Genomic DNA, 27,909 nt, shown 5'->3' with positions numbered 1-27,909 from the left:
AGCCCAGACTCCCAGGCTAGCAGTGAGTTAGTGGTAACATGATGCAGTCCAGACTCCCAGGCTAGCAGTGAGTTAGTGGTAACATGATGCAGTCCAGACTCCCAGGCTAGCAGTGAGTTAGTGGTAACATGATGCAGTCCAGACTCCCAGGCTAACAGTGAGTTAGTGGAGCTAACATGATGCAGCCCAGACTCCCAGGCTAGCAGTGAGTTAGTGGAGCTAACATGATGCAGCCCAGACTCCCAGGCTAGCAGTGAGTTAGTGGAGCTAACATGATGCAGCCCAGACTCCCAGGCTAGCAGTGAGTTAGTGGTAACATGATGCAGCCCAGACTCCCAGGCTAGCAGTGAGTTAGTGGAGCAGGCAGGCTGCACTATAATAAGGGATTGGCTGTGCTGATAGACAGGTTTGATCAGTTTGATCACATTTGACAGAAGTACCGAAAGTAACACAGATTCTAGTACCAAATAGTTTTTTATACGTTCTAGTATCGTACAAGTACAGCAGGTACAGTATACTGTACAACAACAAAACACCACTTCAATGTACTGCTCCTAATCCCAAATACTACAACAACACCACTTCAATGTACTGCTCATGATCCCAAATACTACAACAACACCACTTCAATGTACTGCTCATGATCCCAAATACTACAACAACACCACTTCAATGTACTGCTCCTCATCCCAAATACTACAACAACACCACTTCAATGTACTGCTCATGATCCCAAATACTACAACAACACCACTTCAATGTACTGCTCCTCATCCCAAATACTACAACAACACCACTTCAATGTACTGCTCATGATCCCAAATACTACAACAACTTCAATGTACCACTGATCCCAAATACTACAACAACACCACTTCAATGCTGCCATGATCCCAAATACTACAACAACACCACTTCAATGTACTGCTCATGATCCCAAATACTACAACAACACCACTTCAATGTACTGCTCATGATCCCAAATACTACAACAACACCACTTCAATGTACTGCTCATGATCCCAAATACTACAACAACACCACTTCAATGTACTGCTCATGATCCCAAATACTACAACAACACCACTTCAATGTACTGCTCATGATCCCAAATACTACAACAACACCACTTCAATGTACTGCTCATGATCCCAAATACTACAACAACACCACTTCAATGTACTGCTCCTCATCCCAAATACTACAACAACACCACTTCAATGTACTGCTCATGATCCCAAATACTACAACAACACCACTTCAATGTACTGCTCATGATCCCAAATACTACAACAACACCACTTCAATGTACTGCTCCTCATCCCAAATACTACAACAACACCACTTCAATGTACTGCTCATGATCCCAAATACTACAACAACACCACTTCAATGTACTGCTCATGATCCCAAATACTACAACACCACTTCAATGTACTGCTCATGATCCCAAATACTACAACAACACCACTTCAATGTACTGCTCATGATCCCAAATACTACAACAACACCACTTCAATGTACTGCTCATGATCCCAAATACTACAACAACACCACTTCAATGTACTGCTCCTCATCCCAAATACTACAACAACACCACTTCAATGTACTGCTCATGATCCCAAATACTACAACAACACCACTTCAATGTACTGCTCCTCATCCCAAATACTACAACAACACCACTTCACTTCAATGTACAACAACACCACTTCAATGTACTGCTCCTCATCCCAAATACTACAACAACACCACTTCAATGTACTGCTCATGATCCCAAATACTACAACAACACCACTTCAATGTACTGCTCATGATCCCAAATACTACAACAACACCACTTCAATGTACTGCTCATGATCCCAAATACTACAACAACACCACTTCAATGTACTGCTCCTCATCCCAAATACTACAACAACACCACTTCAATGTACTGCTCATGATCCCAAATACTACAACAACACCACTTCAATGTTCAATAGATCAAAAATAAACCTTATGGAACAACGGGTACTGTGAAAGAACACAAACATAGGCACAGACACATGCATATACACACACATGATAACATACGCACTCTGCACATGGATTTTGTGTTGTAGATATGTGGTAGTGAAGTATGGGCCTGAGGGTAAACATTTAGTGTGTTGTGGATTCTGTAATGAATGTATTACAATGTTTAAAAAAAATGTGTAACTGCCTTAATTTTGCCAGACACCAGGAAGAGTAGCTGCTGTCTTGGCAGGAACTAATGGGGATCCATAATAAACCCCAGGAAGAGTAGCTGCTGTCTTGGCAGGAACTAATGGGGATCCATAATAAACCCCAGGAAGAGTAGCTGCTGTCTTGGCAGGAACTAATGGGGATCCATAATAAACCCCAGGAAGAGTAGCTGCTGCCTTGGCAGGAACTAATGGGGATCCATAATAAACCCCAGGAAGAGTAGCTGCTGCCTTGGCAGGAACTAATGGGGATCCATAATAAACCCCAGGAAGAGTAGCTGCTGTCTTGGCAGGAACTAATGGGGATCCATAATAAACCCCAGGAAGAGTAGCTGTTGGCTTGGCAGGAACTAATGGGGATCCATAATAAACCCCAGGAAGAGTAGCTGCTGTCTTGGCAGGAACTAATGGGGATCCATAATAAACCCCAGGAAGAGTAGCTGCTGTCTTGGCAGGAACTAATGGGGATCCATAATAAACCCCAGGAAGAGTAGCTGCTGCCTTGGCAGGAACTAATGGGGATCCATAATAAACCCCAGGAAGAGTAGCTGCTGCCTTGGCAGGAACTAATGGGGATCCATAATAAACCCCAGGAAGAGTAGCTGCTGTCTTGGCAGGAACTAATGGGGATCCATAATAAACCCCAGGAAGAGTAGCTGCTGCCTTGGCAGGAACTAATGGGGATCCATAATAAACCCCAGGAAGAGTAGCTGCTGCCTTGGCAGGAACTAATGGGGATCCATAATAAACCCCAGGAAGAGTAGCTGCTGTCTTGGCAGGAACTAATGGGGATCCATAATAAACCCCAGGAAGAGTAGCTGTTGGCTTGGCAGGAACTAATGGGGATCCCATAATAAACCCCAGGAAGAGTAGCTGCTGTCTTGGCAGGAACTAATGGGGATCCCATAATAAACCCCAGGAAGAGTAGCTGTTGGCTTGGCAGGAACTAATGGGGATCCCATAATAAACCCCAGGAAGAGTAGCTGCTGTCTTGGCAGGAACTAATGGGGATCCATAACAAACCCCAGGAAGAGTAGCTGCTGCCTTGGCACAAGCATTTCGCATTAACATCTGCTAACCATGTGTATGTGACAAATAAAAATTGATTTGATTTGAACTAATGGGGATCCATAATAAATACTTTCCCGTACTAGCAGGCTCCAGAACAGTTTCTTCCCAGCTACTGTAACCCTGCTGAGCTACTGTAACCCTGGTGACACGCCACCAACCATATCCACCCGCCCACCACTTAGTACTGCCTCTCAGGGACCTTGTTGCACTACTCTCTTTACACTCTTCACGGTACTACTGGACTCTGACATTGCTTTGTAAAGTCTGATTAAGGACATTATTCAGTTGTACATGTACATGACTACCTCGGTAACCTCATTGCTGCTCTCCCTGTATTTCAGTTGTATGCCTCCTTGCACTTTCAATTTCCTTCATTGCACATTTAGACTTGCAATTTAGACTTGCAATTTAGACTTGTCATTTAGACTTGTCATGTAGACTTGTCATTTAGACTTGTCATTTAGACTTGTCATTTAGACTTGCCATTTAGACTTGCCATTTAGACTTGCCATTTAGACTTGTCATTTAGACATGCAATTTAGACTTGCAATTTAGACTTGTCATTTAGACTTGTCATTTAGACTTGTCATTTAGACTTGTCATTTAGACTTCCCACTTAATTATCTACATTGTATTTCATTATTTCACTTGTACATTTTTTTGTACTCTTTTATTTGTACTTCTGGTCAGATGCTAAACTGCATTTTTGTTGGACTGTATTTGTACTTGTTCAATGACAATAAAGTTGAATCTAATCTAAATTACACACTGCTCCTGAACCCAAATACTACACCATACAACACATACACAACATGCATTCTACTGATATCCTAAATACTGCTACTGCATTTAAACTGAAACACTACACAACCAGCAGACTCTAAAGCAACACAACAATGGATTAGGGGAGGCTGAGCGGGCTTCTACCAGGCCTCTGTGAAGGCCTTTAGTCAGTGAATGTTGCCTGTGAGATCTTCAAGACAAACAGAGAAGCCGTCTCTGTGACAAACAGAGTGCTTTGCACTGCCAAACAATACACATCTGTGCTTTACTCTGTGAATCGTACCTCACTGGCGGTGAGATCTTGGAGACAGAGATGGCTCCTCTCTGCTATGGGACGCTGGCTTCCAAAACTACTCTGCTGTGGGATGCTGGCTTCCAAAACTACTCTGCTGTGGGATGCTGGCCCCCAGAACTACTCTGCTGTGGGACGCCCCTCTATTAGTTTGGCTAATCACTGCTACAGCATAGTCAATGTGGTAGGTTTACACTACAGCAGCCCTTGAGCCTGTGTGTGTGTGCACGTGCATGTGAGTTTCATTGTTTACTACATTAATACTCGCCAGGCCATCTTTCATCACTTGGTCTGCCGTGTGTGTGTGTGTGTGTGTGGACGTTGCTCAGCAATAACCCTACCACACAGGTTGTTGAGAGAGGACTGGTTATTTTCATCTCTCTCTCTCTGTGTGTGTCTCTCGCACTCTGGCAGACTCGCCTCTTCAAACCCCTCTCTCTATCCTCTCAATCTCCGTTTTCTATCTCTCTCTCTCTCTCTCTCCCAAAAACCCTTCTGTTCCACCATTAAAGGCAATTGTCACGACTGTCTGGTACTGCATCTCACAGGAAACATCCACCCAAAACCACTCATTCCTTTAATTTACAGTGTTAGATGACACTAATATGTGAAAACAATATTTTTTTTGTGAATAAATGTTTCATTTTGGCGTTATAATAAGGTTGATAGCGACATGGGAAATTAGTTGTGGAAATCTGTTGCAGCTCAAGTTGACTGCAAAATTCACAATGCAATGCTCTGGCTAGTTAGCGAGCAAACGTAGCTACACACAATAATATCAAGGGTCGATATCAGCATGTAAAGTAGCTAGCTAGCTGTAAAATCACCTAAATAAACTGCACTATCAATTTAGGAGTCTACAATCTCACCATGTTCAACCTGCAGATCGATTTGCCTCACTGAGTGGAGTCTGACATTCGCAATGGCAGTTATACTTTTGAGGAGATAGGAAACGTTGCCCATGCTACGTCAACGGGCTGTGCGGTGCATTCTGGGCGATTCTGGGACAAGACACGCTCTCCTTCAAGGACTGAATGGGAGCCCATTAAAAAACCCAACATTAGCACAAATTTCGTCAACAATAAGTACAACATTACAAATCTTTTCAGAGATGTGAGATAATTAACTTGCTATCTGTAGTATTGTATAGCTTTGGAATCATGACAATACGTACTTTCGAGGACAATTAGGCACGTTTCTCGACATATACTGACTTTGAGAAGGGATTGCGTGACGCTTAGCATAGCAACCACGTGAAGCATCATGACAACACGATTTGTAAACAGTCTGCTGGCTGGGACGTTATACGTTCCTTCATTCATTGGATTCCTATCTTCTTTCTATAATATCTCTGGCAATGGCACCATGCGATAATGCACCCTGGACGAAAGAGACAAGACAAATAGGACAAAATGTGTTAGACCCTCCGTTACATTTCACATTTCTCCAGGTAGGAACATCACCGAAATATGACCAATGGCTCATTGGAGAGAAAACATCCTCCGGAGTTATGACATCGGGCCAGTGTTGAAATCTGACATGTATGATAGACGTTTTCACCATCTAAATGTCGTATTCCTATCAACTTCCAGTAAAGCGAGAGAGACTTTCACGGCGCTACGTCACACCGTCCTGATTTCTGCCTAACCACTTGGCTACCTGCATGTATATGTGGATATGTGTGTGTGTGTGTGTGTGTGTGTGTGTGTGTGTGTGTGTGTGTGTGTGTGTGTGTGTGTGTGTGTGTGTGTGTGTGTGTGTGTGTGTGTGTGTGTGTGTGTGTGTGTGTGTGTGTGTGTGTGTGTGTGTGTGTGTGTGTGTGTGTGTGTGTGTGTGTGTGTGTGTGCTGGCACCAGAAAATGAGGAACACATTCCTCCAGCCTTCCCCAGATTGACGGCTGTCTCCACCATGACAGCTCTCAGTAGTGGATTAACAGACACGTCCTCATATACCGTGACCAGCTCTCATTAAACAGTAAGGTCCTCATATACCGTGACCAGCTCTCATTAAACAGTAAGGTCCTCATATACCGTGACCAGCTCTCATTAAACAGTAATGTCCTCATATACCGTGACCAGCTCTCATTAAACAGTAATGTCCTCATATACCGTGACCAGCTCTCATTAAACAGTAAGGTCCTCATATACCGTGACCAGCTCTCATTAAACAGTAATGTCCTCATATACCGTGACCAGCTCTCATTAAACAGTAATGTCCTCATATACCGTGACCAGCTCTCATTAAACAGTAATGTCCTCATATACCGTGACCAGCTCTCATTAAACAGTAATGTCCTCATATACCGTGACCAGCTCTCATTAAACAGTAATGTCCTCATATACCGTGACCAGCTCTCATTAAACAGTAAGGTCCTCATATACCGTGACCAGCTCTCATTAAACAGTAATGTCCTCATATACCGTGACCAGCTCTCATTAAACAGTAAGGTCCTCATATACCGTGACCAGCTCTCATTAAACAGTAATGTCCTCATATACCGTGACCAGCTCTCATTAAACAGTAATGTCCTCATATACCGTGACCAGCTCTCATTAAACAGTAAGGTCCTCATATACCGTGACCAGCTCTCATTAAACAGTAATGTCCTCATATACCGTGACCAGCTCTCATTAAACAGTAAGGTCCTCATATACCGTGACCAGCTCTCATTAAACAGTAAGGTCCTCATATACCGTGACCAGCTCTCATTAAACAGTAATGTCCTCATATACCGTGACCAGCTCTCATTAAACAGTAATGTCCGCATACAGTGAGGGAAAAAATTATTTGATCCCCTGCTGATTTTGCCCACTGACAAAAAAATGATCCGTCTATAATTTTAATTTTAGGTTTATTAGATACTATTTATCAACCTTTCTACCTGTTGTTATGGTGATACTATTTATCAACCTTTCTACCTGTTGTTATGGTGATACTATTTATCAACCTTTCTACCTGTTGTTATGGTGATACTATTTATCAACCTTTCTACCTGTTGTTATGGTGATACTATTTATCAACCTTTCTACCTGTTGTTATGGTGATACTATTTATCAACCTTTCTACCTGTTGTTATGGTGATACTATTTATCAACCTTTCTACCTGTTGTTGTTATGGTGATCATATTTATCAACCTTTCTACCTGTTGTTATGGTGATACTATTTATCAACCTTTCTACCTGTTGTTGTTATGGTGATCATATTTATCAACCTTTCTACCTGTTGTTATGGTGATACTATGTATCAACCTTTCTACCTGTTGTTATGGTGATACTATTTATCAAAGTGCAGCTGCCACTACTCTTAAACCCCTGGATACTGTTTTTCATAGCTCCCTTTGTGTTATCACAGAAGACTGTGTAACGGTTCTCCTCCTCTTCTGAGGAGGAGTAGGAGAGATTGGACCAGTGTGGTAAGTGTCCATTTTAGTTTATTAAACTGAACACTAAAGAATACAAAATAACAAAATGACTGATAGAAACGAAAAACCCGAAACAGTCCTGCAATGTGAAACAGACATCCAACAGGAATCAATCACCCACGAAACACAATAGAAAACAGGCTCCCTAAATATGGTTCTCAATCAGGCACAACGATTGACAGCTGCCTCTGATTGAGAACCATACCAGGTCAAACGCAGAAATAGCTAATCATAGAAAAACTAACATAGACAACCCACCCAACTCACACCCTGACCATACTAAAACAAAAGACAAAACGAAGGAACTAAGGTCAGAACGTGACAGACTGTTTAATTACTCATGACTGTATCCTTTAATAAACGTTTGGCTGGACCTCTTTAATAAAGTCAGGTAGATCACATCATTGCTCTCTTTGTGTTTACAAAGCCTCAGATTTACTTCACTAGTAAGATTTAAAAACGACACGTCATCAAACCTGTTGACAGAGTTGGTTAACTCTCGAGGCTCCGTTCCTGCCTTCAAGAAAACGAATGCTCAATTTCTGTTGCATTGTAGTATCATGTATCACTAGAAGCAATTTAGCCACAGTCGCTGTCTAGTCTTGTGCTTTATAAATGTGCAATGAGCATAAAAGGTAGGCCACTTGGTTTCAACATGTGAACAAAGTGGACAGACTAGCCTGCTGTTCAAACAGCTGGAGATGGACAGAAAGGTGGGTTCATAACAATTCAACTGTTCTACCTTGTTAGCTGGCAAATAGATCCTTGTTAGCTAAACTTGAAATATAAAGATTAGCATGCTAATCATTAGCACGTGGGCTTGTGCTTGAGAGATTGTTTAAGACCTGTGTTCATATCCTATAATGTCTGCCTGCAAGACGTTGGTCATTAGTGAAAGTGCATTATGCAGGGTTCTGGTTAAATTTGTCACAAAAAGGGAATTTTCATAAACAGACTTGAAAGACAGATCAGTGACTATTGCTAAAAAAAAAGCAGGCTCAACTATTTTGATAAAATAATAAAATTATTAGTGGGTCTGATGTTTGTGGAAGGTTTATATTTAGCCTGGGTATAACTTCACACGTCCTGAATTCATTAGGTTATTGCTGACTGTATGAAATGCAGTGTATTTTACAACAAAGCTGATCCACCCACACAGACAGTGTGGTGAAGAAAGTGCAACAGCGCCTCTTCAACCCTCAGGAGGATGAAGAAATTCGGCTTGGCCCCTAAGACGATTTTTAGGTCATTATCGCCCAGCCTTAATGCAATGTTTTAATACTTGCTGCTACAGCGTACCCTAATGAACACGACCCAGCTACCAGAAAACATGACGAAGCTATCTCCCTCTCTCACTCGTTCTCCCTCTCCCCGTGTGAGTGGTTTAATGATGAGTAGTTGTACTAGCACAGTGGAGCTGTTAGGCCAACTTCAGAACAGCCATGTTAATGAGAGTTACGCGTTAACCCAGATGGAAGGAATTCATGTCAGGATGTGAACGATTAGCTACAATGTTAACTGTTAATGAACCGTAGTAGTCTACCTAGTCATAATGATACTGCTGACCACCGAGAAGGAGTCTGGACTGGCCCTGTCCACAATTATACCAAAACATCAAAACAATTCTACCGCCCATAATACTTATCCTATCCTCTCAGATCTACATAATTGTCTAGACTGGGAGTAGGAGTTGTTTTTGAATGGGGTTGGGGGTCTGGCTCACAATGACCCTCTGGTCTGGTCTGGCCTGGACGTTGACCTCTCCATCAGGGGTCAGATCACAGGATGGAGCTACACACAACTTGGACAAATGACCAACAGATTGCGTTGGCAATAAGAAAACAATAAAATATTAACTTTGACGAACCACCAAAACGGCAACACCACACCCCAGTCCAGTTCTGTACAGTTCAGTCCAGTTCAGGAAACTTTGGCCTGATTCAGGACTTCAACAGATCACAACACAAGGGCCAGGATTCAGACAAACACATGAAGCCAAACGTCTCCCTCTAAGCGACACCAAGACACAAACAAATGAATACCAAGGAGGGCATATTCCCGTAGTTCACAGACAGATCCTCTCCCAGGCTCAGACCAAACTGGAGATGATGCTGCTGATATACTGTCCACTCTCTCACTTCTAACCGTTCAGTAAAAGCCATCAGTAAATGATAGCTCTCCCTCTATAGATAGACTGACGGACAGTGATTAGTAATAATTCCACAGCACTCACCCTATTACTGCTCTGCTGCTCAGAGGATTTATGACTGAATGTAGCGTCACTGATCATCCTGCAGAGAGAATGAAGAGTTATCGTCTGTCTGTCTGTCTGTCTGTCTGTCTGTCTGTCTGTCTGTCTGTCTGTCTGTCTGTCTGTCTGTCTGTCTGTCTGTCTGTCTGTCTGTCTGTCTGTCTCTCTCTGTCTGTCTGTCTGTCTGTCTGTCTGTCTCTGTCTGTCTCTCTGTCTCTCTCTGTCTGTCTGTCTGTCTGTCTCTCTCTCTCTCTCTCTCTCTCTCTCTCTCTCTCTCTCTCTCTCTCTCTCTCTCTCTCTCTCTCCACCCCCAACTCTGTGTCTGATTAATGGCTGGAGTTTTTCCCTTCTCATTGCGCTCCATCTATCCCCCCCCCCCTCTCCATATCTCCCCTCGCACACGGTTAAGCTCCCACACACGGGGTGAGTAGGGGGATGAGCGGAGGAGAGCAAAGAGAGGGATGGAGGAAGGTAGATACTGTATGTTCATCGGAAGCTGTCAGTTACAATCTGCTTCATATTACATCATCCCACCTCCTCATGTTACATCATCCCACCTCTTGCCCTCCCCTGGCTGCCTCCCACTTATTCTCTGCTCCTTCCATCACTCTCCATCTCTCTTTCCACTCCCTCTTTCTCCCTAAGTCCCTGTGTCTCTCAGTCCATCTTCCTCAATCTCTATGGTCCTTCTCTTTGCTAGATCCCTCTATCCTTCCATCTCTCACTCATCCATCTATCTCGCTCTCTTGTTCCCTCACTACATCCCTCTCTCTTGCCTCTCTCTCCCTCCTTTCCTCAATCTCTCTCTCTGATCATCTTCAGAGAGCTAAAGCAGTCTCTTCAATAGAGGTCCAGTCAGTCAGAGAGCCTCCCTCAGGCTACAGGCCTCTATGTGAATCACAATGTCTTTTAATGCACTGTTCATGTAGACCCTTGAATTCAGTCCTCTAAAAGCCCTTGAGACCAGTCCTCTAAAAGCTTGAGACCAGTCCTCTAAAAGCTCTTGAGATCAGTCCTCTAAAAGCTCTTGAGACCAGTCCTCTAAAAGCCCTTGAGACCAGTCCTCTAAAAGCTCTTGAGACCAGTCCTGCTGTGCCTCTTAAAAGCTCTTGAATTCAGTCCTCTAAACGCTCTTGAGACCAGTCCTCTAAAAGCCCTTGAGACCAGTCCTCTAAAAGCCCTTGAGACCAGTCCTCTAAAAGCTCTTGAGACCAGTCCTCTAAAAGCTCTTGAGACCAGTCCTCTAAAAGCTCTTGAGACCAGTCCTGCTGTGCCTCTAAAAGCTCTTGAATTCAGTCCTCTAAACGCTCTTGAGACCAGTCCTCTAAAAGCCCTTGAGACCAGTCCTCTAAAAGCCCTTGAGACCAGTCCTCTAAAAGCTCTTGAGACCAGTCCTCTAAAAGCTCTTGAGACCAGTCCTCTAAACGCTCTTGAGACCAGTCCTGCTGTGCCTCTAAAAGCTCTTGAATTCAGTCCTCTAAACGCTCTTGAGACCAGTTCTCTAAAAGCTCGAGACCAGTCCTCTAAAAGCTCTTGAGATCAGTCCTCTAAAAGCTCTTGAGACCAGTCCTCTAAAAGCTCGAGACCAGTCCTCTAAAAGCCCTTGAGACCAGTCCTCTAAAAGCTATTGAGATCAGTCCTCTAAAAGCTCTTGAGACCAGTCCTCTAAAAGCTCGAGACCAGTCCTCTAAAAGCTCTTGAGATCAGTCCTCTAAAAGCTCTTGAGACCAGTCCTCTAAAAGCTCGAGACCAGTCCTCTAAAAGCTCTTGAGATCAGTCCTCTAAAAGCTCTTGAGACCAGTCCTCTAAAAGCTCTTGAGATCAGTCCTCTAAAAGCTCTTGAGACCAGTCCTCTAAAAGCTCGAGACCAGTCCTCTAAACGCTCTTGAGACCAGTCCTCTAAAAGCCCTTGAGACCAGTCCTCTAAAAGCCCTTAAGACCAGTCCTCTAAAAGCTCTTGAGACCAGTCCTCTAAAAGCTATTGAGACCAGTCCTCTAAAAGCTATTGAGACCAGTCCTCTAAAAGCTCTTGAGACCAGTCCTCTAAAAGCTCTTGAGACCAGTCCTCTAAAAGCCCTTGAGACCAGTCCTCTAAAAGCCCTTGAGACCAGTCCTCTTGAAAGTCCTCTAAAAGCTCTTGAGACCAGTCCTCTAAAAGCCCTTGAGACCAGTCCTCTAAAAAACCAGTCCTCCCTATTGAGAGACCAGTCCTCTAAAAGCTATTGAGATCAGTCCTCTAAAAGCCCTTGAGACCAGTCCTCTAAAAGCCCTTGAGACCAGTCCTCTAAAAGCCCTTGAGACCAGTCCTCTAAAAGCTCTTGAGACCAGTCCTCTAAAAGCTCTTGAGACCAGTCCTCTAAAAGCTCTTGAGACCAGTCCTCTAAAAGCTCTTGAGACCAGTCCTCTAAAAGCCCTTGAGACCAGTCCTCTAAAAGCTCTTGAGACCAGTCCTCTAAAAGCCCTTGAGACCAGTCCTCTAAAAGCCCTTGAGACCAGTCCTCTAAAAGCCCTTGAGACCAGTCCTCTAAAAGCTATTGAGACCAGTCCTCTAAAAGCCCTTGAGACCAGTCCTCTAAAAGCTATTGAGATCAGTCCTCTAAAAGCCCTTGAGACCAGTCCTCTAAAAGCCCTTGAGACCAGTCCTCTAAAAGCCCTTGAGCCCAGTCCTCTAAAAGCTATTGAGATCAGTCCTCTAAAAGCTCTTGAGACCAGTCCTCTAAAAGCTATTGAGATCAGTCCTCTAAAAGCTATTGAGATCAGTCCTCTAAAAGCTATTGAGATCAGTCCTCTAAAAGCCCTTGAGACCAGTCCTCTAAAAGCTATTGAGATCAGTCCTCTAAAAGCCCTTGAGACCAGTCCTCTAAAAGCTATTGAGACCAGTCCTCTAAAAGCTATTGAGACCAGTCCTCTAAAAGTTCTTGAGACCAGTCCTGCTGTGTCACTGAGTGATATCATGTGGGGGTTCAATATCTCTCTCAGTGGAGGCCAACGGGGCAGCAATGTGGGGTTCTGAAAAATGTACTGCTAACTTCAACACACCCCACATGAAAAAAAAGACTATAGTATGGTCACATAGTTTATAGTAGTAGTAAAATTAATAGTATTCACTGTAGTGTTTATACAGACATTACTCTAGTGTTTATACAGACATTACTGTAGTATTCACTGTAGTGTTTATACAGACATTACTGTAGTATTCACTGTAGTGTTTATACAGACATTACTGTAGTATTCACTGTAGTGTTTATACAGACATTACTGTAGTATTCACTGTAGTGTTTATACAGACATTACTGTAGTATTCACTGTAGTGTTTATACAGACATTACTGTAGTATTCACTGTAGTGTTTATACAGACAATACTGTAGTATTCACTGTAGTGGTTTTGCTTCCTTATCTTTGACCTATCAGTAGGGGCTTGTCCTTCGGGAAACCTACTGGACAAAAATGCTCAACATTTTCCATAACCTGTAGGTTGGACTGGGGTCTGAAGAGAGTTCAGAGTTTCTGCTCTTCTCTATAACCTGTATGTTGGACTGGGGTCTGAAGAGAGTTCAGAGTTTCTGCTCTTCTCTATAACCTGTAGGTTGGACTGGGGTCTGAAGAGAGTTCAGAGTTTCTGCTCTTCTCTATAACCTGTAGGTTGGACTGGGGTCTGAAGAGAGTTCAGAGTTTCTGCTCTTCTCTATAACCTGTAGGTTGGACTGGGGTCTGAAGAGAGAGTTCAGAGTTTCTGCTCTACTCTATAACCTGTAGGTTGGACTGGGGTCTGAAGAGAGTTCAGAGTTTCTGCTCTTCTCTATAACCTGTAGGTTGGACTGGGGTCTGAAGAGAGTTCAGAGTTTCTGCTCTTCTCTATAACCTGTAGGTTGGACTGGGGTCTGAAGAGAGAGTTCAGAGTTTCTGCTCTACTCTATAACCTGTAGGTTGGACTGGGGTCTGAAGAGAGAGTTCAGAGTTTCTGCTCTTCTCTATAACCTGTAGGTTGGACTGGGGTCTGAAGAGAGTTCAGAGTTTCTGCTCTACTCTATAACCTGTAGGTTGGACTGGGGTCTGAAGAGAGAGTTCAGAGTTTCTGCTCTTCTCTATAACCTGTAGAGAACACAATATATGGTCTATACTTGGCATGTAGGTTTCCTACTTATGGGATGTGGATATGGGGGAGGGGAATGGACAGGGGTATATTTGCAAAGTAAATACTGTAGCATACATATGTCGGCTCTTAACTTTAGCCAGTTCTGCTGCAGTAGGAGAATAATCCTGCATCATCATCATGTGATGATCTAGTTTCGTTGGGGGAGTTTAAACACTTGATCGATTTATATATCATAGAAGACTGTAATTGTTTTTAGGCCAGCTGTCTGTTTTTAGTCAAGATGTTTGTGTTTGTAATGTAATATGTAATTGTTATACTGTGTGTGTGTGTTTATAGTGCTGTTTAATGTTGTGTTAGTGTGTTTGTGTTGTTTTGTCTGCTGCTGTTGGACCAGGTCTGTCTTGAAAAGTAGATTTTTATCTCAATGAGAAAAAAACCTGTATAAATAAAACGTAAAATAAAAAATAATAAAATAAAAATATATATATAAAAACAGGAAATCTGAATTATTATGTGGATTATAATTAAATGGACATTATCATTCATAGATATCTGGATAGTGGTTGCGGACTGCAGTGTTTTGATGGACTGTAGTATACTGTAGGATTTACTATTGCATTCTACCATAAACTACACTATTCTATAGTAAGTACTGCCCATGACTGAGGTATACTACAGTGTGTAGTATAGTATTCAACAACATACTACTGAATTCTACAGTAAGTGCCAGAGGTGGGAACAATTCACAAGTAAGTCTCAAGTCTTAGCACTCAAGTCCCAAGTCAAGACAGGCAAGTCCGAGTCAAGACCAACAAGTCTCAAGTCAAGTCTCAAGTCCTAAACTTTGAGTTTCGAGTCCTAAACAAGTCTTAATGTGCTCTTCACCAAATGTAATACCATTTCATACTTTTAACAAGAGTAATAGTTAGTATATTACATTTACGCAAATCATGAATGCTTTTAAAAAATATATTTATTACTTTCCAAATAAACTTTATATTTCCATGGAAATTCTGGTGTGTGTCTCATAATGAGAACATTCTGATTTGTAAGTCGCTCTGGATAAGAGCGTCTGCTAAATGACTTAAATGTAAATACATGGGTAGCCATAAGAAAGACCCCCCCCATTAGCGATCGACTATCGAGGATCGCAATCGGGCGATGTAGGCTTGTACCCACACACACACACACCACACACACACACACACACACACACACACACACACACACACACACACACACACACACACACACACACACACACACACACACACACACACACACACACACACACACACACACACACACACACACACACATTTACCAATACAGCCCCCTCAGAGTCAGAGCAATATGAATGTTATGTAACTATGTTGAGTGTTTTACATGTTTACTATGTGGTTTGTATGCTTTCTAAGTTTGATATTTTTATGGATCCCCATGACTCCCTGGAAAATAGTGACTATAGCTGAGGGAACTATCCTGGCTAAATAGTGACTATAGCTGAGGGAACCATCCTGGCTAAATAGTGACTATAGCTGAGGGAACCATCCTGGCTAAATAGTGACTATAGCTGAGGGAACCATCCTGGCTAAATAGTGACTATAGCTGAGGGAACCATCCTGGCTAAATAGTGACTATAGCTGAGGGAACCATCCTGGCTAAATAGTGACTATAGCTGAGGGAACCATCCTGGCTAAATAGTGACTATAGCTGAGTGAACCATCCTGGCTAAATAGTGACTATAGCTGAGTGAACCATCCTGGCTAAATAGTGACTATAGCTGAGGGAACTATCCTGGCTAAATAGTGACTATAGCTGAGGGAACCATCCTGGCTAAATAGTGACTATAGCTGAGGGAACCATCCTGGCTAAATAGTGACTATAGCTGAGTGAACCATCCTGGCTAAATAGTGACTATAGCTGAGGGAACCATCCTGGCTAAATAGTGACTATAGCTGAGGGAACCATCCTGGCTAAATAGTGACTATAGCTGAGTGAACCATCCTGGCTAAATAGTGACTATAGCTGAGTGAACCATCCTGGCTAAATAGTGACTATAGCTGAGGGAACTATCCTGGCTAAATAGTGACTATAGCTGAGGGAACCATCCTGGCTAAATAGTGACTATAGCTGAGGGAACCATTCTGGCTAAATAGTGACTATAGCTGAGTGAACCATCCTGGCTAAATAGTGACTATAGCTGAGGGAACCATCCTGGCTAAATAGTGACTATAGCTGAGGGAACCATCCTGGCTAAATAGTGACTATAGCTGAGGGAACCATCCTGGCTAAATAGTGACTATAGCTGAGGGAACCATCCTGGCTAAATAGTGACTATAGCTGAGGGAACCATCCTGGCTAAATAGTGACTATAGCTGAGGGAACCATCCTGGCTAAATAGTGACTATAGCTGAGGGAACCATCCTGGCTAAATAGTGACTATAGCTGAGTGAACCATCCTGGCTAAATAGTGACTATAGCTGAGGGAACTATCCTGGCTAAATAGTGACTATAGCTGAGGGAACCATCCTGGCTAAATAGTGACTATAGCTGAGGGAACCATCCTGGCTAAATAGTGACTATAGCTGAGTGAACCATCCTGGCTAAATAGTGACTATAGCTGAGGGAACCATCCTGGCTAAATAGTGACTATAGCTGAGGGAACCATCCTGGCTAAATAGTGACTATAGCTGAGGGAACCATCCTGGCTAAATAGTGACTATAGCTGAGGGAACCATCCTGGCTAAATAGTGACTATAGCTGAGTGAACCATCCTGGCTAAATAGTGACTATAGCTGAGGGGACCATCCTGGCTAAATAGTGACTATAGCTGAGGGAACCATCCTGGCTAAATAACAACAAATTAAATAGAGTTAGCCAGCTAACTTCAATAAACAACTAACTTGATTTTCTGATTAATTAAGAAATATGTGATTTTGTTTGTTGAGTCAATAAGACCAAGCCCATTTCAAGCTCATCTTTCAATCATTTTTATTTTATTTAAACAGAATATTTAGGCAAGTTAGCTGGGTAACTTCTTGATCCTGCTTTGTAGTACATCCCTCAGTAGTCATAGGCAGTCAATAATACTCACATGTCCTCAGCAGTCCAGTGGAGCAGCACCTTGACCTTCGCAGAGCCCTCTCTCCTCCTGGCCATCACCTGAGAGAGGGAGAAGAAGACCGGCTCAGGAATACTGAAGATAATACTCCTAAAACGATTAAAGTCATTCTAAAAACACAATACGGACAGAGAACAACGACCTGGAGAGAGGAGAAGTAAGAAAACACACACAACATTTTGAGGATAGAAGCAGAGAACAGAGACAAAATGGCAGACTGTAACACTCATGACAGAAATACTGTAACACTCAACAAGACGATAAAAGTCATTCGAACACATCACATGGTAGAGAACGATGTTTACTACACTTCAAGACAACAAGCAGAGCTGGGGCTCAGCGAAGAAGATGACCAACGACAGACGGAAGTGGAAAACCTTTGACAGGGATGAATGAGTAAATTAACATGTGGTCCTTCTGTATCTCAGTTGGTAGAGCATGGCGCTTGTAACGCCAGGGTAGTGGGTTCGATCCCCGGGACCACCCATACGTAGAATGTATGCACACATGACTGTAAGTCGCTTTGGATAAAAGCGTCTGCTAAATGGCATTTATTATTATTAACATAACAGTGCTATTTCGGGATGGAATCTCTTCCACATTCCCCTGTCTGGGAAGTACTGTACAGTAAGCAGCATTCCGCACTCCAGACAGACAGAAGCCAGAGATCTCAGAATTATCCCAGACTAGCCATTCCAGGGCTGTTTAATGATGGAATTCTTATCACATAGCTAACATTCCATGTTGCCAGAAACGGACGCCGAAAGAGACAGGGAGCAATTAACATCATAAACAACTCAGAGGTCTGTGGAGAACGTTCATCATGCAGAGGAACTACTGTTAATGGGGCTGTGTTCCCTCTGGGATGGGGTCATTCTACTTGGGATTGACTGATTCATCATATTTCATCCTACTGAGTCGATGTCCATGCAGTCATACACAGGCCAGAAATCTATAGCCTGGTCCCAGATCTGTTTGTGCTGCCATTGCCAACTCTGTCCTGTTTGGCATGACAATGAACATAAAAGTTGGAAAGAGCATGACCAGACCTAGGACCAGGCTAAGGAATCCATCCATCGCCCACAAAAACAAAATCCAGCCAATCATACGTTTTGTTTGAGCAGTTGGCACACTTTCCTTTTCAAAAACAGTTGATCAAATGTTTTTACAGTTTACAGTAACACAGTTCTGGAATCTGGAATTCACTCACACAAACATTGTCAGTGGGGTGTAGGCCGTGGGGGGGGTAACCAGGATTCTCAAAAACAGTCGCAGATATAAACTCCTTTTTTTTGTTTGGTTAAGTCTATTTATAGTGTTGAGAATGAGCTCACGTGTGAACAACTTCTCTTACGCACGAGAATATCTGAAATGATTCCTCCGACTCAGGGGAATGGCATTCATGGAAACTGGTTTAAGGACAGGAGAAGGAGAGGGAACAGAGAGAGAGCGTTGAAGAAAATGGGAGCTGGGGAGAGAGAGGAGAGGAAGAGAGAAAATGAGATCTAGAATCACTCCACACTCCCCTGTCTTCAAATCTCTCCCCACCACAGAGTACTTTATCTTAGTTAAGCCTTGTGTTGTTTGAACAACTATGTCCCATTCTTCCTGTTCTCTCTCTCTCCCTGCATGTCTCCCTCTCTCCACCTCTCTCCACCTCTCTCCACCTCTCTCCACCTCTCTCCACCTCTCTCCACCTCTCCATCTGGTTCACACTTTCCCATATATTTCTCTTTTTATTTATTTTTTCAATTCAAATCAAATTTGATTGGTCACATACACATGTTTAAGCAGATGTGTAGCGAATGCTTGTGTTTTCTAGCTCCAACAGTACTGTAATATCTAACAAGTAATATCTAACAATTTCACAACATATCCCGATACACACATATCTAAGTAAAGGAATGGAATTAGGAATATATACAATGGGGCAAAAATGTCATCAGTCAGCCACCAATTGTGCAAGTTCTCCCACTTAAAAAGATGAGAGAGACCTGTAATTTTCATCATAGGTACATTTCAACTATGACAGACAAAATTCGAAAAAAAAATCCAGAAAATCACATTGTAGGATTTTTAATGAATTTAAAGAGAGACCCAAAGAAGCCCAAGGGCACGTCGACAGATCCCCCAACAAGTCAAAATGGGGACCCGAACCAGCGACCTATCGGCCCAAGGGCACGTCGACAGATCTCCCAACAAGTCAAAATGGGGACCCGAACCAGCGACCTATCGGCCCAAGCGCAGAACCACGAGGCCACCAACCCTCAAAGATCCCACCCCCCGAGAGCTGCCATCCAAGATCCCTCTACAGCCCCCCTGAAGAGTGTGCAAAGCTGTCATCAATGCAAAGGCTGGCTACTTTGAAGAATCTCAAATATAAAACGTTTTGAAACGCCGGTCAAAAGTTTTGAAGCACATTCTCATTCAAGGGGTTTTCTTTATTTTTTACTATTTTCTATATTGTAGAATAATAGTGAAAACATCGAAACTATTAAATAACACATGTAGTAACCAAAAAAAAGCGTCCCACCTCAACAACAGCCAGTGAAAGTGCAGGGCGCCAAATTCAAAACAACAGAAATCACAAAATTAAAATTCCTCCAACATACAAGTATTTTACACCATTTTAAAGATAAACTTGTTGTAAATCACCGAATTTCACCGTACAGGCTCTAAGCAATGGTGCGTAAAAATAAGTGTGTGTGTGTGTGTGTGGGTAAGAAGAAATAAAACAACAGTAAAAATACATTTGAAAAAAGAGTAGCAAGGCTATATACAGACACCTGTTAGTCAGGCTTTTTGAGGTAGTATGTACATGTAGGTATCGTTAAAGTGACTATGCTTATATGATGAACAGAGAGTAGCAGAAGCGTAAAAAGAGGGGTTGGCGGGTGGTGGAACACAATGCAGATAGTCCGGGTAACCATTTGGTTAATTGTTCAGGAGTCTTATGGCTTGGGGGTAAAAACTGTTGAGAAGCCTTTTTGTCCTAGACTTGGCACTGTGGTACCGCTTGCCATGCGGTAGTAGAGAGAACAGTCTATGACTGGGGTGGCTGGGGTCTTTGACAATTTTTAGGGCCTTCCTCTGACACCGCATGGTGTAGAGGTCCTGGATGGCAGGCAGCTTTACCCCAGTGATGTACTGGGCCGTACACACTACCCTCTGTAGTGCCTTGTGGTTGGAGGCAGAGCAGTTGCCATACCAGGCAGTGATGCAACCGGTCAGGATGCTCTTGATGTTACAGCTGTAGAACCTTTTGAGGATCTCAGGACCCATGCCAAATCTTTTTAGTTTCCTGAGGGGGGAATAGGCTTTGTCGTGCCCTCTTCACGACTGTCTTGGTGTTTTTGCAACAATCTAGTTTGTTATTGATGTGGAAACCAAGGAACTTGAAGCTCTGAACCTGCTCCACTACAGCCCCGTCGATGAGAATGGGGACGTACTCAGTGCTCCTTTTCCTGTAGTCCACAATCATCTCCTTAGTCTGGGTTACTTTGAGGGATAGGTTGTTATTCTGGCACCACCCGGCCAGGTCTCTGACCTCCTCCCTATAGGCTGTCTCGTCGTTGTCGGTGATCAGACCTACCACTGTTGTGTCGTCCACAACTTAATGATGGTGTTGGAGTCGTGCCTGGCCATGCAGTCGTGGGTGAACAGGGAGTAAAGGAGGGGACTGAGCACGCACCCCTGGGGAGCTCCAGTGTTTAGGATCAGCGTGGCAGATGTGTTGCTACCTACCCTCACCACCTGGGAGTGAACTGTCAGGAAGTCCAGGATCCAGTTGCAGAAGGAGGTGTTTAGTCCCAGGGTCCTTAGCTAGGTGATGAGCTTTGAGGGTACTATGGTGTTGAACGCTGAGCTGTAGTCAATGAACAGCATTCTCACATAAGTGTCCCTTTTGCCCAGGTGGGAAAGGGCAGTGTGGAATGCAATAGAGATTGCATCATCTGTGGATCTGTTTCGGCGGTATGCAAATTGGAGTGGGTCTAGGGTTTCTGGACCTTTTCTGGTTTCCGCACCTTGCCTGTAATCCATGGCTTCTGGTTGGGGTACGACGTCCTCAATGCACTTATTGATGAAGCCAGTGACTGATGTGGTGTATTCCTCAATGTCATCGGACGAATCCCGGAACATATTCCAGTCTGTGATAGCAAAACAGTCCTGTAGCTTAGCATCTGCTTCATCTGACCATTTGTTTTATAGACCGAGTCACTGGTGCTTCCTGCTTTAATTTTGGCTTGTAAGCAGGAATCAGGAGGATGGAGTTGTGGTCAGATTTACCAAATGGAGGGTGAGGGAGAGCTCTGTACGCGTCTCTGTGTGTGGAGTACAGGTGATCTAGAATTTTTTTCCCTCTGGTTGCACATTTAACATGTTGATAGAAATGAGGTAAAACTGATTTAACAAATCAAAATGTATTTTATATTCGAGATTCTTCAAATAGCAAATTCTTTGCCTTGATGACAGCTTTGCACACTCTTGGCATTCTCTCAACCAGCTTCATGAGGTAGTCAAATGGAATGATTTTAAATTAACAGGTGTGCCTTTTTAAAAGTAATTTGTGCAATTTATTTCCTTAATGCGTTTGAGCCAACCAGTTGTATTGTGACTTGGTAAAAGACCAAGTCCATATTATGGCAAGAACAGCTCAAATAAGTAAAGAGAAATGACAGTCCATCATTACTTTAAGACATAAAGGTCAGTCAATCTGGAACATTTCAAGAACTTTGAAATGTTTCTTCAAGTGCAGTCGCAAGAACCATCAAGTGCTATTATGACACTGGCTCTCATGAGGACCACCACAGGAATGGAAGTGAGCGCATGTGTATTTCCCACCATAAAGCATGGAGGAGGAGGTGTTATGATGTGGGGGAGCGTTGCTGGTGACACTGGTGACACTGTCTGTGATTTATTTGGAATTCAAGGCACACTTAACCAGCATGGCTACCACAGCATTCTGTAGTGATACGCCATCCCATCTGGTTTGGGCTTAATGGGACTATCATTTGTTTTTCAATAGGACAATGACCGAACACACCTCCAGGCTGTTTTAAATGGGTTATTTTATCAAGAATGGAGAGTGATAGAGTGCTGCATCAGATGACCTGGCCTCCACAATCCCCCGACTTCAACCAAATTGAGATGGTTTGGGATGAGTTCGACCGAGAGAGTGGAGGAAAAGCAGCCAACAAGTGCTCAGCATATGTGGGAACTCCTTCAAGACTGTTGGAAAAGTATTCCAGGTGAAGCTGGTTGAGAAAATGCCAAGTGTGCAAAGCTGTTATCAAGGCAAAGGGTGGCTATTTGAATCATCTCAAATCTAAACTACATTTTGATTTTTTGTTGTTGTTGGTTACTACAGGATCTAGCTTTTATAAAACTGGAGTCATCGGCATACATGGACACCTTTGTTTTTAAGCCTTGGATTTCTATTCCTCTAATGTTATTTGATCTGATTTGAATATCTAGCATTTCAATGGCGATTGCGAATAGATACGGTGTCAGTGGATACCCTTGTTTAACTCCTTTTGACAGTTCAAAACTCTCTGAGAAGTAGCTGATATGGCTGGTTTATACTACGGGTGTGTTTGTAAAATTTTATCTAGAGTGCCAGAGTGTGCTCTGAGCATTTGTAAACTTAAAGCGTTGTCAGATTGTCCGTTCGTAAATTCAGAGTGTTGTCAGATTGTACGTGGATGAACGCTTCTCCCACTCTGTCATGGATGACATGGTTGCTCTTAGTTTGAAGACGTAATCCGGAGACAGGTGTTTTATACAACAGTGTGTGTTCTTTGACTACATCGGCTCCTTAGCTATCGTACTCTAATTCCACCGTGCATTCCACTGATTTCAAAACTCGGTTCCCCAGAAAGTGGAGAGCAACACTTACGTAGTTCTACTTTTTGAAATCTTTCAAAAAAGCTGTGATAGATAGGATTACCTACATATTGTGACCAGTTCATGTTATAGACAGAAGTGTGCTACATGGCAGATCAATCCAATCTCATCTCTCAGCATGTCCAGCCCACTCACTATCTCAACCAATCATGGCTAGCGTGAAGGGTGGTGTCTATTTCCATGTCTAAACCAACTAGGCTCTTAATTTAAACATTTTATTTGTATATATAGATGGCATACAAGTTTGTTATTAAGGCGCATGAAAGTTCACGTTCCAGAAGGAATTTATGCCCAAAAACTTACGTTTCTTGTTAAGTAGTGACGCGCAACATACGCCTAGTTTCCTGAAACTAGTCACATTTTATCTCCACTGTCTAAACAGGATGAACAATACCTGGTAACACCTTTCTATCAAGCCCTGGGGGTTTTCCAGTCTGAAAGGATTTAATAAGTTATTCCTCTGTAATTCCCACTGATCTTTTTGTGCATTTGTCAATTTTTTTATTTTCATAATTTGGAAATAATTCCTGATAGTAATTCAGAGATGAGACAGATGAGAAAACATCTGCTTAAAACATTTAGCTTCCTCTTTTGAAATATAATTCTGAGAATCATAGATGACTTTCTATAGTAACAAGTTTCTGCAAATTATATTGATAATGTTCCTATGTGCATTTTTCTCTATTTTCCATCCAGTTTGTTTTATTTTTTGTATATTTTTTGTTTTTCCTCTAACTTGTTTTGTATCTTTGTAAGCCAATCCTCAGTAAAAGGCACATGACATCCCACTTGGAGTTTGCCAAAAGATACCTATATGACTCTCAAACCATGAGAAACAAGATTCTCTGGTCTGATGAAACCAAGATTGAACTCTCTGGCCTGAATGCCAAGCGTCACGTCTGGAGAACACCTTGCACCATCGCTATGGTGAAGCATGGTGATAGCAGAATCATGCTGTGGGGATGTTTTTCAGCAGCAGGGTCTGGGAGACTAGTCAGCATCGATGCAAAGACGAACTGATCAAAGTACAGAGAGACCCTTGATGAAAACCTGCTCCAGAGCACTCAGGACTTCAGACTGGGGTGAAGGTTCACCTTCCACCAGGACAACAACCCTAAGCACACAGACAAGACAACGCAGGAGTGGCTTTGGGACAAGCCTCAAAGTCCTTGAGTGGCCCAGCCAGAGCCTGGACTTGAACCCGATCTAACATCTCCAGAGAGACCTGAAAATAGCTGTGCAGCGACGCTCCCCATCCAACCTGCCAGGGCTTGAGAGGATCTGCAGAGAAGAATGGGAGAAACTCCCCAAATACAGGTGTGTCAATCTTGCAGTGTCATACCCAAGAAGACTCGAGGCTGTATTAGCTGCCAAAGGTGCTTCAACGAAGTACTGAGTAAATGGTCTGAATACCTATAAATGTGACATTTCAGTTTTACATTTTCTATGAATTTCCTAATATTTATAAAAACCTGTTTTTGCTTTGTTATTATTGGGTATTGTGATGTCATTATGAGGTAGTGTGTGTAGATCGATGAGGGGGAAAAACCGAACAATGTAATTAATTTTAGAATAAGGCTGTAACGTAAGAAAATCTGGAAAAGGTGAAGTGGTCTGAATACTTCCTGAATGCGCTGTAGATGTATTTTCCTTTTTAAGCCGCTGATAGTCTTTTCTTATAACATGCTCGTTGTTTGTGTTTTTATAATGTCGTATGTTTTTTCCCCCAACACCGCTCTCTGTCACGATCGTTATAATGAGTGCACCAAAGCGCAGCGTGATCTGGGTTCCACATCTTTTTATTACTAAGTGAAACTCACAGCAAAACAAAACAATAATCTCAAACTAACCGTGAAGCTAACAATAGTGCTAACAGGCAACTATCCATATTCAAGATCCCACAAGTACCCACTCCGCTTACGGATACGTCATCGTCATCTTCAATGGCGGCTCTGGACCGCAGACCGTCTCAGGAGGTTTCGGACCGTGAAACGTCTCCGGAGGTTCCAGACTGTGAAACGTCCCTCTGGACTGGGAACTGTCGCCGGAAGCTCTGGACTGGGAACTGTTGCCGGACGGTCTGCGGGCTCTGGACTGCAGAACGTCACTGGAGGCTCAGGTCCCCCGACTGTCGCTGGAGGATCTGGACCGCAGACCGTCGATGAAGGCTCAGGACCGCCCAACCGTCTTAGGAGGTTCCGAACAGTGGACCATCTAAGGAGGTTCCGAACAGTGGACCATCTCAGGAGGTTCCGAACAGTGGACCATCTCAGGAGGTTCCGGACCATGGACCGTCTTAGGAGGTTCCGGACCATGGACCGTCTCAGGAGGTTCCGAACAGTGGACCGTCTCAGGAGGTTCCGAACAGTGGACCATCTCAGGAGGTTCCGGACCATGGACCGTCTCAGGAGGTTCCGGACCATGGACCGTCTCAGGAGGTTCCGAACCATGGACCATCTCAGGAGGTTCCAGACTGTGAAACGTCGCTCTGGACTGGGAACTGTCGCCGGAAGCTCTGGACTGGGAACTGTTGCCGGACGGTCTGCGGGCTCTGGACTGCAGAACGTCACTGGAGGCTCAGGTCCCCCGACCGTCGCTGGAGGTTCCGGACTGTGAAACGTCTCGGGAGGTTCCGGACTGTGAAATGTCGCTCTGGACTGGGAACTGTCGCCGGAAGCTTGGTGCGTGGGGCCGGCACTGGTGGTACCGGGTTGGTGACATGCACCTCAGGACGAGCACGAGGAGGCGGCACAGGACGTACTGGACTGTAGAGACGCACTGGAGGCCTGATGCGTGGGACCGGTAGAGGTGGCACCGGGCTGGTGATACGCACCTCAGGGCGAGTACGGGGAGGAGTTACATGGCGCACTGGGGATACAGCGCGTAGAGCCGGCGCAGGATATCCTGGACCGAGGAGGCGCACTGGAGACCAGGCGCACTGAGCCGGCACAAACCGTCCTGGACAGATACCCACTTTAGCAGGACAAGTGCGAGGAGCTGGCACAGAATGCACCGGGCTGTGAATGTGCATTGGAGAGACAGTGCGTATCACCGCAAAACTTGGTGCCTTACCGGTCACACGCTTACCGGTCACACGCTCCCCACGGTGAGTTGGCTCTGGCTCCCTCCCCTCTCAACTTACGCTGCCCACTCCTCGCTCAATCTGTCCCAATATTCCTCCTCGGTCTCTGACTCACCCCTCATCGTCGCCGACCACTCTGTGTGCCTCCCCCCCAGTCCATCTGACCTGGACCTCCTCTTCACCCTCCACCTCCTCCTCGCTCTCTGTCTCCCTCCCAGTCTCTCTCTCCTATATTCTCCCTCCCAGTCTCTCTCTCCTATATTCTCCCTCCCAGTCTCTCTCCTATATTCTCCCTCCCAGTCTCTCTCTCCTATATTCTCACTCCCAGTCTCTCTCCTATATTCTCCCTCCCAGTCTCTCTCCTATATTCTCCATCCCAGTCTCTCTCTCTCCTATATTCTCCCTCCCAGTCTCTCTCCTATATTCTCCCTCCCAGTCTCTCTCTCCTAAATTATCCCTCCCAGTCTCTCTCTCTCTCCTATATTCTCCCTCCCAGTCTCTCGCTCTCTCCTATATTCTCCCTCCCAGTCTCTCGCTCTCTCCTATATTCTCCCTCCCAGTCTCTCTCTCCTATATTCTCCTTCCCAGTCTCTCTCTCTCCTATATTCTCCTTCCCAGTCTCTCTCTCTCTCCTATATTCTCCCTCCCTGTCTCTCTCTCTCCTATATTCTCCCTCCCAGTCTTCCTCTCTCCTATATTCTCCTTCCCAGTCTCTCTCCCTCTCCTATATTCTCCTTCCCAGTCTCTCTCTCTCCTATATTCTCCTTCCCAGTCTCTCTCTCTCCTATATTCTCCTTCCCAGTCTCTCTCTCTCCTATATTATCCCCCCCAGACTCTCTCTCTCCTATATTCTCCTTCCCAGTCTCTTTCTCTCCTATATTCTCCTTCCCAGTCTCTCTCTCTCCTATATTCTCCCTCCCAGTCTCTCTCTCTCCTATATTCTCCTTCCCAGTCTCTCCCTCTCCTATATTCTCCTTCCCAGTCTCTCCCTCTCCTATATTCTCCCCCCCAGACTCTCTCTCTCTCTCCTATATTCTCCCTCCCTGTATCTCTCTCTCCTATATTCTCCCTCCCAGTCTTCCTCTCTCCTATATTCTCCTTCCCAGTCTTTCTCCCTCTCCTATATTCTCCCTCTCCATTTATCTTATTCCCGGTCTCTCCCCATCTCTCCTTCTTGCCCCCCCCATCTCTCCTTCTTGCCCCCATCTCTCCTTCTTGCCCCCCACCTCTCCTTCTTATCCCCCATCTCTCCTTCTTGCCCCCCATCTCTCCTTCTTGTCCCCCCATCTCTCCTTCTTGCCCCCATCTCTCCTTCTTGCCCCCCATCTCTCCTTCTTGCCCCCCATCTCTCCTTCTTGCCCCCCATCTCTCCTTCTTGCCCCCATCTCTCCTTCTTGCCCCCCACCTCTCCTTCTTGCCCCCCACCTCTCCTTCTTGCCCCCCCATCTCTCCTTCTTGCCCCCCATCTCTCCTTCTTGCCCCCCCCATCTCTCCTTCTTGCCCCCATCTCTCCTTCTTGCCCCATCTCTCCTTCTTGCCCCCATCTCCTTCTTGCCCCCATCTCTCCTTCTTGCCCCCATCTCTCCTTCTTATCCCCCATCTCTCCTTCTTGCCCCCCCATCTCTCCTTCTTGCCCCCCATCTCTCCTTCTTGCCCC

The 27,909-nt window shown here is 44.2% G+C and overlaps 1 pseudogene; it reads right to left on the bottom strand.

Moving 5' to 3' along the window:
* Window positions 1-27,909, bottom strand: part of LOC124039286 — a 98,574-nt pseudogene that overhangs the window by 13,683 nt on the left and 56,982 nt on the right.

Source organism: Oncorhynchus gorbuscha, linkage group LG01 (assembly GCF_021184085.1).
Source record: "Oncorhynchus gorbuscha isolate QuinsamMale2020 ecotype Even-year linkage group LG01, OgorEven_v1.0, whole genome shotgun sequence".
Lineage (NCBI taxonomy): Eukaryota > Metazoa > Chordata > Actinopteri > Salmoniformes > Salmonidae > Oncorhynchus > Oncorhynchus gorbuscha.
The sequence above is the reverse complement of the archived record's forward strand: the minus strand, read 5'-3'. Positions and strand labels throughout refer to the sequence as shown.